Genomic DNA, 8,657 nt, shown 5'->3' with positions numbered 1-8,657 from the left:
AGTCAGCAGAGGCGGTATCGGGCCTAGAGTCGCTGACGTGCGGGTCCCGCGGGTGGGGCCCGTCACTTATCCATGTCAGCTTGGCGGGGTCAACGCGGGGCCGGCGGCTGGCTCACTGACGTGCGGGGCCCACAGCCAGCTGGTAGCCAGGGTCGTGGGCGTCGTCTTCCTCATCTCCTTCCCGACGCCGCCCGACGGAGGTAGAGGGAGGAGCGTGGCGCCGTGCCCGTCCGGCCGGCTCCGGCCACCGTTCGGAGTGCTCGGACCACCCACGCGTAGAGGAGACCGAGGCGAACCCGTCCCCGTAGGGCACGGACGCCGTGGAGGATGGGGAGGAGCAGGACACCAGACGCGGCGGCGGAGGGCTTCGGGTGGAGTTGGGTTATGGGGCTGCGGGGCACTCCGGCAAGGGGCAAGTAGGTGGGGAGGATCAGGGGGTCGAGGGGACTCCCCTGGTGAAGGAATGAGGGAGGGAGGGGGCCGGCTTCGAGCTAATTTAGGAGAGAGGCCGCGGCAGACACGGCGGCCATGGGGGAGACAGAGAGCTCCTCGAGCTCGGGCTAGAGGTGGGGAGGGCCTAGAGGAGTGCATTGGGGAGGCTGGTGTGCTCGGGAGGGGTCGGGGCTGGCTTAAATAGCCGTGGCAAGGCGGTTCGAGCCACCGCGGACGCGTGTGCTTGTGGCCAAGCTCGAACGGCGACGAGGGGAAGTAGACAAGGGTCACGAAGACGAGAGGGGCTCGGGGACAAGAGAGGGAGGAGCCACGGCGCCATTAATGCCTTGTCGGCACTGTGCGCCCGTGGACGCGCGGCGACGAGCACCGACGGAGAAGCGGACGGAGGGGGAGCTGGCTCCAGGGGAACGGCGACAACGCGGGCTAGCTGTTGGACACGACGAGGCGCGCGGAGACGACGAGAGGAGGGGCCCGAAGCAAACGACGCTCAGCTCACGTCCATTGCTGCCAGAGCACGTGCAAACGACGCGGTCACCACTGTGACCGGCAAGGAGGGGACGCAAGAGGCAGAGAAACGTTGTCTAGTGTTTAGTCCTTTCATACTAGAGGCCGAGGGAGGTGATGGATCACGCAGAAGTGCCAAGGAGAGATGTGAGTGCTCGCGTGAAGTTTGCTGTATCAAGTTTGGACGAGCACCGTTGATCAACAGGAATTTGATTGAGTCAAACGGAGTTGTCTAGGGTGTTGAACTATGGAGGGACTACGATCTTGGAAAAGTTGAGATGATTTGGACCAATGCTTAATATAGTTGCTTCACAACTGCCTAAATTGGTCCAGAATAGAAATCATGATGATGCACTCAAATGGTGAAGCCACTTGATCTGAACTTGGGCAGGGCAGAGTTATTTGGTCATATGAAGATGCTGGAAAAGGTTTCACACCATTTGGATAAACCAAAATGGTACTTCCTTCACAAACATCCCCACTGACCAGAAACTTGCAGAAATTCTAGAGGGGAAATGGTTAAATGGATTGAACCACAACTTGGTGTATGGAGTTTATATGGATAGGAGAAGGTCTAGAAAAATTTACAGCCATAATGAAGCAAGATAAAATATACTTGCTTCACAAACTGAAATTTTAGACATAATCAAAGATTTGAAGCTGTGCTCACATGGAGGCATTAAATGAGCTCAACTTTGGTGGAGGGCTATGATTTGATGATATGAAGGACCATGCAAAAGTGCATCTTATTTGGATATGCCTAGCTTGTACCTCCTTCACAAAGTTTTTTTCTGGACAGAAATTTTGGAAAATCATAATTAAATGACTACTAGGCAAATGAGGTTGCATTTTGTCATGTGGCAATGATATGGATAGGAAAAGGTGTCCAAGGAGTTTGAGATCAATTGGGCAAAGGAAAATAGCACTTGCTTCACAACGTGCCATTTAGGGCAGAATAGAAAATGAATTATTCGAGCATGATGATAAACATGGCAAATGAAATGTTTTGCCATATTTGAGGAAGATATGACCCAAAAAATTTATGAGAATTATTTGAGAATTTTAGGAGTGATGAAAATATAGGTTGCTTCACAACCTAGGACAAAAAGGATGATTCCTTTAATAGAAAAGGAATATTCGCACTAAAAAGAATATTCGGATTGGAGCTAGGATGGAAATGATATGATTTAGGGAAGGATTTGAGAAGGATTTAAGGATGACAAGCCACTCTGAAAATAAAGAAGAGGTCATCTTCTTCAGTTTTCAGACCATAAAGCAATGAAAAAAGAAAACTCAAACAAAAACCTCAGAAAATATAATGAAAAAAAGAAGCAAAAAATTAGGCTGTGACAGCAGGCGAGCGAGCGACGGCGGCAGCCGGAGCGAGGGAGCCCGCGGCACCGTGACTGGCCGCCGACGAATCCACCTCCTTCCAATCTCCGATTCCCCACACCCGTCGCCGCACTCTCCTCATTTTCTCCCGATCCAAAGAGCGCCGGCGACCCTGCTCTTCTTCCTCCTCCGGACCAAGTGTGTCACCGGTCCCGCTCCTCTTCCTCCTCCTGGCACGCGCGCCTCCTTCCTCCTCCTGGCACGCGCGCCGCCATCCCCGCGCCTCCTTCCTCCTCCTGGCACGTGCGCCGCCGTCCCCGCACCTCCTTCCTCCTCCTGGCATCCGTGCCGCCGCCCCCGCACCTCCTTCCTGCTCCTAGCACGCGCGCCGCCTCCGCAGCTCCTTGCTCCTCCTGCCATGCGCGCCGCCGCCCCGACCTTCCCTGCCGCACTCTCCTCCCAGGCTCCTGCCGCCGCCCCGCCCACATCTGCACCAGCTCTGGCCACCGCCACGTCTCCCCTGGCGCGCCGGCCACCAACCGCCCCCGTCCTCCCCTGGCGCCGGCTGCAGTCCACCCCCCGTCCTCCCCTAGCGCTGGCCGCCACCCGCCCCATCCACACATGGCGCCAGCCGCCGGCCGCCCCATCTTCCCCTGGCGTTGGCCACCGCCAGATTTTTTCTATGTTGCTACATCACTCGGGCGGCAAGGAGGCGACAGTGACGACTCCTACATATTTTTTTCTGTGTTGCTACATCGCCGGTCCAAATTGTGGAGAAGATGCAGTCCTGGGTGTGTGGCAGGTTGTGTGTGTGCATACTAATTGGCGGCTGTGTGTGTGCAGGGTACATCAAGTCGGCAGCCAGTGTACTAGGGAGTAGTGAGATGGAGGCATGAAACAGTGGAGCAGGTATGTGCGTCGAGCTGCCACTGCACTTGTGCGTCTGGTACCTCAAATGAACTTGGCTAATTCTAATTGTTGCTACTAAACTGGTATGCGTGTGTTCCTTTTGGTAGCATGTTAATTCTTGTTAGAATGTACACTGATTATCGTTTAAGCAATGGAAGTTTTAGGAAGAATTTGATGCTTGCTGAGCTACTGGAATGGGAGTCATTTCTGTATATGTTTCTAAACTACAAACAAAATCACATGGTGGATTAGTGGTGCTAATCTGTCTCAGTTCAACTAGTTAAATAATCTCATTATACCTAGATGTGCTAATCAGTTTGACTGTCTCAGTTCAACCAGTTAAATTGTCTAGGTTCAAATATATTTACTGTGCCAAGACCAAATATTAGTTAATCCTTCTTCCACTTCCTCCACAAGAAATTGAGCTCTAAAAGATTCTGTGTTTCCACTTGCATAACAACTCATGGAACAACTTCTACAGACCTAGCTAGTGTGAGCATCAAAATACAAAGCATAGTACATCAGGAAAAAGCCATCGCCGCCTCCCCGCAGCGCCGCCTCCTTTCAGCGCGCCGGCCCCGCCTCCCCACACATGGCTTGCGTAGAGTCGGCGGTGCCGCTGAAGATGATGGAGCAGTTCTACTTCTCCGTGATGACCAGGACGACATCGCCTAGTGGATGTACTCTAAAAAGAAAGATAGTGTTGCAGCTTAAAGATAGTGTATCCGTTTTCTACAGGAAGTATGTGTGCTTGCAAATTTGGCCGTGAATCGTTTTCTATAGGAAATTACATGAAGTATGATGGGTTAGCTGTCATTCCTCGGTTTGAACAGTTGAAAAAATTAATTGTTGAATTTTGAATTGAACCATTGAAAAATTGGCCATGAACCTGTGACTTTTTGATTGAACTGATGAACTGATGAATCATGCCATTTAGTCGCACTGAAACTAATCTTGTGTCAACTTTTGACTTGGCAGCATGGGGTTAGGCCGGAATCCACCCCATGACGGGTCAACGTCAGGTTAGCTACGCATATACAAGAGTATATTATATAGTGCATGATACATAATCGCCTACTCTTTCCATCTATTCAAGTACTTCGATCGATGATGAACGATCAGGTCCTTTGCTGCGATCAAGTAGGAGACAGGTTCTGACTGAACTTTCATTATAGTATGTAGAACAAAAAAAAAGAACCCCTGAATGTTCAGAGTGTTTTTGGTGTTTTCCTGAATTTGTGTTCTTGCTGCAGTCTATGCTGCGCCACACAAACTTCTAAGGCTAAACGCACAAAAGCTGCTCAGTGATGCAAATTTCATAGTTAGTTTTTTCGAACTTGTGATTCCTGCATTGCATATGCCAATAAGGCAGCACCACCAGCCCGTCCACCATGGTTGCTGGCAGCCGTCCAAGTTGAGCGCTGATGGTAGTCCTCTGCGTGCATCAACGACACTCTCTCACAGCAATCTATCTCTTTCTTTGCTCCTGCTATTAAAATGCATAGATGTGTTGTTCTGCTAATTGAGTAGTTGGGAAGATGTGAAAGGAACATGTTCTTTAGGTGTTTGTCACTATACGTGTGAGCACAAATTTTAAAAAATGTTTACTTTGTGCTCTCACGTATGTTTTTGGGCAGTACAAACACATCGCCATACTGAGTACAGATGCAGCACCTTGGGAAGTACTAACATTGCCGCGATGGGCTTTCCGTGTGCAGGGTCCACTGGGTTCCGTTCCTGAGAGAAGCATCACCGGCTGGGAGAGTTCAATGATCTGAACTAGGAAAGTTCAGCATGGAAATTTGCTACAGATTACATTACTTGATATTTTTTTCGTGTGTTTTTCGTGTGATTCACGTCATCGTTGGCCCCATGTTCGCTGGCATGACCACCGCGCTTCTCCGCCGACACCGGCAGGTACTGACCCCCGTCCCGTCTCTTGCTTATTGCTTCATTTCGCGTTGCTAAAAACAAAAAACAAGCAAGTTCAAATTGAAAATAATGAGAAGCTAGATGTTTAAAAAAAATCAGAAGTTGTTCTAGTGAATCTCTATTGAAAATTAGCTCACGTTTAGTGAATCAGAAGTGGTTTGTACTTTTTTGCTTGATGCGTGTTCTTGAGCAGTTCAAAACATGTACTTGTTCCGTGGTTTCCTATAACACTTGTTAGATTGCTCTCCAAAAAAAAGTCATGTATTCATGAATTTGCTACTGGTGTAGCAGTCCTGTATGTATTTTATCATCAGTTCATAAAGAAAAGCTGAAACAGTGTAGTGTGCGTGTTAAAAAAATAATTCAGTTTTATATTGTATGATAGTTTTCACTTCATAGAAAATTTCTAACAGTTCGGCCAAAATAAAGTTTGCATAGTTCATACTCGAGAGGCAGTAATGTTCAATGACAGAAAAATATCAGTTCAAATATATATGCAGGAGGTTGAGAGCCAAAAAACTGATTTTTTTTATGTGTTTAATTTTTCAGCTGTAAGATAGAAATTTTTCTCTCTTGTCTATCTTGGTTCTCAGGAAAATTGGGCTGGGAGTCGACAAGCCGGGCAAAATGTGTTGCTACTTCTACAATATCAAAGATGATGAGATTCTGGTCTTGCTCGTCGAGCACCCAGTCACAGGGCAGTCTGTCAGCTGCTGCAATGCATTACGAAAAGTTCAAGTTTCCTATTTTAGTTCTATTGGGAAAGGGCCGCCCTCACCGCGCTTATCCCCGTCGCCGGAGGGCCGGCGTGCAGCGGTTGGGCCACAGCCGACACTTCCGGTCGTGCCCTACCACTGCTCAATCTTCTCGCCTAACCCCCTTCCTCCCGATCTGCTACTGATGTACCCCAACTACCACTGGAGCTTCGGCGAGCACTCCTCCGTCCAAGTTGAGCATTGGGCGCCGTCCGAGTAGAGCACTGCACCCCGTCCAAGTCCCCATCTAATGTTGAACGTTCAATTTTGTCATGTTGAATAATATAGCGCTGAGCACCCTACAATTTTTTTTTGCTTGAGCGCTGAGCAAACAGTAGAGCTTGCTGGAGGAGTCACGGGGTCGAGGACCTCCTGCTCAACAGTACAACTTCTTGTTTTGTGGCCGGTTGCTCAAGGAGCTGAGTGCAGGCTGCAGTAAGTACATGATACTACTATTAGGATATGTATGTGGTCCCAGTAAGTACATGAGTATTAATTAGCAAGTTTGGTTGCTTCTGAAAACTGAAAAATGTCAGCTTGTACTGATGCATTCCAAAAATGTGTTGTGTGTTTTCAAGAAAAAACATTTGTCAGGTTTTTGGTGGCCAAGTATTATTGATATGGAGATGAATAACTATGCGGATGCGCTCCTATTGTTTTTCTGGAAAAAAAAGATGCCATCTTTACACATCCATATTTAATTTTGGAAGGTTCACACATATTAGAGAGATTCATCGGACATAATTTTGTAAGATCAGAAAAAGCAATTGCTCAGTACATCACAGCAGCTCTTCGATGCAAAAAGGATGGCTCTTCTCAAGTCAGCAGCTAACCAAACTGGGTAAGTTTTCAGAAATTCATTCTAGTGTCAAACGTTGGTGAGATTCTGATTAGGACTTTTGTCCATTCCAGCAACTTCAGGGTAGCTCAGTCAAATACGGCAGCTGTGTAGTAAACAGTTTCAGTTGAGAAATCAGCAATAATCAGCAAGGTGTAATGCATACTGTCTTCTATAACTCATTTCACTTCATGATTTCTTCACCTGTTTGTTGTTTCCTAATTATCCTAATTCCTAAATGTTCTACTCAACTTCAGCGACATGCTCAATCCAACCCCGTGCTTTCAGGGTGGCCGAGTTCATCGCGACCATCAGTTCGGAGACCTGCGTCACTGCGCGTGTCGCTACCATGGCCCCCTGTGTTACTGCGTGCTCTGTCAACAGCCTCCTGCACAAGGAAAAGCAACAGGAGTAGAGGCGTCTGAGATGCTCTGTTCTAGCGAGGTGGCTGATTATGTTTGTCAGTTTGTAATACTTTGGCCGCAGTGTACTTATGTATGTTTTTCTGGCCGGAGCACGACCAGAGCTTATGTCAGTATGAACTTTGATTGTGATGGTACTACAAACTCTATAAAAGCACCAGCAATCCTTTTTACTGGTACTTACCTTTTATACAATTCACATGGATTGCGCCCCTATTACCAACTGTGGTACAAAAATGCACTGTGCTCATCATTTTATTTTAGTTCATCAGTTTGTAATACTTTAAAAAGAGGAGGTAAAAGTGAACCATTCAGTTTTGTATTATAAAAAGTGTTAATGTGAGAAACTTCAAAAACATCTTGTTTAATAAGTTCTGCTTGTTTTGTGTATAGTATTTATTGAGCTAAAAATGGTATGGTTCATACATTCTCGTCGATCTCGTTGTAATCGTCCTTGTTTTTGTGAGTTTCCTGATGCAAGTTTTGTGGTCAGTCCAGATGGGAGAGGGTGATCCGTCCAAAGTGTAATTCCGTGACGCTGATGTTCAAGTTCTACAACTAATCCGTACAAACAAAAACGATGGTCCGTTCTACAAAGGAAAAATGGTTTAATTAAAAATATTGATAGTATAAGTTAAAAACGGTGGTCCGTTTGGAATAAAAGAAATGACAGAAATTCAAATTGTAAAAGTTCAAGCAAAAAGAAACACCATGCAATTCAAATGTTAAAGTACAAGTTGTAAAATAAGATAAGTCTAGAACATCATTGTAAAAAAATGTTTAGTTAAAAAAAAGAATAAAAAAACATTTTCTTTTAAAAAAAATATCATTCAGTTCGATGATACAAACCATGCAAGTACATGGGCGACGATATAGTAAACTGTTGAAAACTTAGAGCAAAATAATTACTCAAAAACAGAGCAAAATCTAGTTAGTGAAAACACGCTTAGTACAAACTCATGCAAACATCAGTACAAGAGCTCCTTTTTCAGAACAATTCAAAATTACTCTACAAAGAATAGCTCAGTACAAACACACACATATATCAGTACGAGTACTCTGTTGTTCAGACAGGAAAATAGCAGGATCCGTCCTGCCGTATTCAAAATTACCCTTAAAGATTGCGAATTTGAGAAAATATTCAACATGACTAAGTTTCGCATTTTCGGTAGCTTTTCAATGGTATATTATTTGCCCCATTTCAATAAACTTTTTAACAAAATCATGTTCAAAACCAACTTTAGCCGTATTTGAATTTGTATTTAAACCGTAAGGAATTAGAAACAACTTTCTATACGCAAAAGTTGCGTATTTTCCATAGCTTTCGAACGCCGTATCGTTTGCTTCAATCCGACATACCGTTTGCAAAAAACAGCAAAAATATGTTTCGCCCAGAATTTTACAATTTTTCAAATTACTTTTAAATCATATAGGATTTGAAAAAATAGTAGATATATGGAAGATGCGGATTTTCACAAGCTTTCGAACGCCATCTCATTTTCTCAATTCCGA

The 8,657-nt window shown here is 45.8% G+C and overlaps 1 long non-coding RNA gene across 7 annotated transcripts; it reads left to right on the top strand.

Annotated features, from left to right (window-relative positions):
* The first annotated feature begins 2,095 nt into the window (after nt 1–2,095).
* Nucleotides 2,096–7,476, top strand: LOC141042431 (uncharacterized). Of its 7 annotated transcripts, XR_012205187.1 has the most exons (7): nt 2,125–3,198; nt 4,177–4,220; nt 4,917–5,115; nt 5,724–6,320; nt 6,596–6,726; nt 6,798–6,876; nt 6,981–7,476. It is a non-coding gene; the product is annotated as an uncharacterized lncRNA (long non-coding RNA). The 7 variants fall into 7 exon arrangements; XR_012205190.1 differs by having other exon boundaries at nt 2,096–3,198; nt 5,680–6,726; XR_012205185.1 differs by having other exon boundaries at nt 2,118–3,198; nt 5,724–6,726; nt 7,012–7,476.
* The last annotated feature ends 1,181 nt before the right edge of the window (nt 7,477–8,657 follow it).

Source organism: Aegilops tauschii, chromosome 1, assembly GCF_002575655.3.
Source record: "Aegilops tauschii subsp. strangulata cultivar AL8/78 chromosome 1, Aet v6.0, whole genome shotgun sequence".
Taxonomy (NCBI): Eukaryota; Viridiplantae; Streptophyta; class Magnoliopsida; order Poales; family Poaceae; genus Aegilops; species Aegilops tauschii.
The sequence above is the reverse complement of the archived record's forward strand: the minus strand, read 5'-3'. Positions and strand labels throughout refer to the sequence as shown.